Genomic DNA, 1,530 nt, shown 5'->3' on the forward strand with positions numbered 1-1,530 from the left:
AGATTGCCCTAAGCCAGTTTGGGTCAGTGGATAGAGCATCAGCCCTCAGACTGAAGGGTCCTGGGTTCTATTCTGGTCAAGCGCACATACCTTGCTTGCAAACTTGATCCCCAGTCCCAGTCGGGGGCACATGTGGGAGGTAATTGATGTGTCTCTCTCACATGGATGTTTCTCTGTCTCCTCCAAAAATCAATGGAAAAATATCCTTGGGCGAGGATTAACAAAATAACAACAACAAAAGAAACCACACATCTAGGCCCTGGCAGGTGTGGCTGGGTTGGAGCATCGCCTTGAGTGCCACAAGGTTGCTGGTTTGATTCCAGTAGGGCACATATCTAGGTTTCAGGTCAGGGCACTTATAGAAGGCAACCAATGTTCTCTCTCACATCGATGTGTTTCCCTCTCTCCCTCTCCCTCTCTCTAAAGTCAATAAGCATATCCTCAGGTAGGGAATAAAAAAAAAATCTAGCTTCACCTGAACCAAGTTAACTTCTCTATGCACTACCACTTGGCTATATCATCTCTTGATTGTGCTAGTGTTAGCTCCTCTTTAGTGGTAGATTGCCACCCCTCCCACCAATTCTCCACAGGACAACCATAATGAGGTTTTGAAAAAGAAAATTTGGCCCTACCCAGTTTGGTTCAATGGATAGAGTGTCAGCCTGTGCACTGAAGGGTCCCAGGTTCGATTTGGTCAAGGGCACATGCCCAGGTTGTGGGCTCAATCCCCAGTAGGGGGCGTGCAGGAGGCAGCCAATCAATGATTCTCTTATCATTGATGTTTCTCTCTCCCTCTGCCTTTGAAATCAATAAAAATATATTTACAAAAAAAGATAATTTGATCCTGTCATAGGCCTCCTCCTTTAAAGTTCAAGGGTTTCCCACTGTTCTTGGGATAAGCAAACATCCTTCTGCAGTCCAGTATGGCCTTGCACCTTCTTGTCTCTGGCCACCAGAACTCCTGAAGGCCTTTTAAGGGCCTCACAGGACCTTTGCACTGGCTGTTCCCTCCACCACATTATTAATTCCTGTTTTTCTTTCAGATCACTGCTGAAACTTCACTTCCTTAACCCCCGCAGACCAGTTCAGTTACTGTGCTTATAACTCTCTCTTTTCTTTAAACCCTTATTACAAGTGCAATGGGCCAAAGTGCTATGTAAAGCAATATATGAAAAAAACAAACAAAACAAACCCCCACTGCATTTCAGTGAATGTTTTCTTATTCCTTTCTTTTTTAAATACTAGAAGCCCAGTGCACAAAAATTTGTGCACTGGTGGTGGTGGTGGTGGGGTCCCTCAACCCAACCTGTGCCCTCTCACAGTCTGGGACCCCTCGGGAGATAACCACCTGCTGGATTAGGCCCGCTCCCCTGGTGGCAGATGGCACACCCGATCCCATGGTGCTTGCCCCGTCTCCCTCGGTCGAAGATGGCAGGCCCGGATCCCGCACTGGAGTGGGCGGCGGCTCGGGATCTCGCTGCCACCTGCCTTCCCGCCCCAGGCCGCACACGGCAGGCCTGGATGCCGTGC

General features: G+C 48.6%; 1 long non-coding RNA gene across 1 annotated transcript; it reads left to right on the plus strand.

Annotated features, from left to right (window-relative positions):
- Nucleotides 1–421: 421 nt before the first annotated feature.
- Nucleotides 422–1,202, plus strand: LOC106725062. Its single transcript, XR_001360932.1, has 2 exons — nucleotides 422–605; nucleotides 1,044–1,202. It is a non-coding gene; the product is annotated as an uncharacterized LOC106725062 (long non-coding RNA).
- The last annotated feature ends 328 nt before the right edge of the window (nucleotides 1,203–1,530 follow it).

This window comes from Myotis brandtii, unplaced genomic scaffold (assembly GCF_000412655.1).
Source record: "Myotis brandtii unplaced genomic scaffold, ASM41265v1 scaffold133, whole genome shotgun sequence".
NCBI lineage: Eukaryota > Metazoa > Chordata > Mammalia > Chiroptera > Vespertilionidae > Myotis > Myotis brandtii.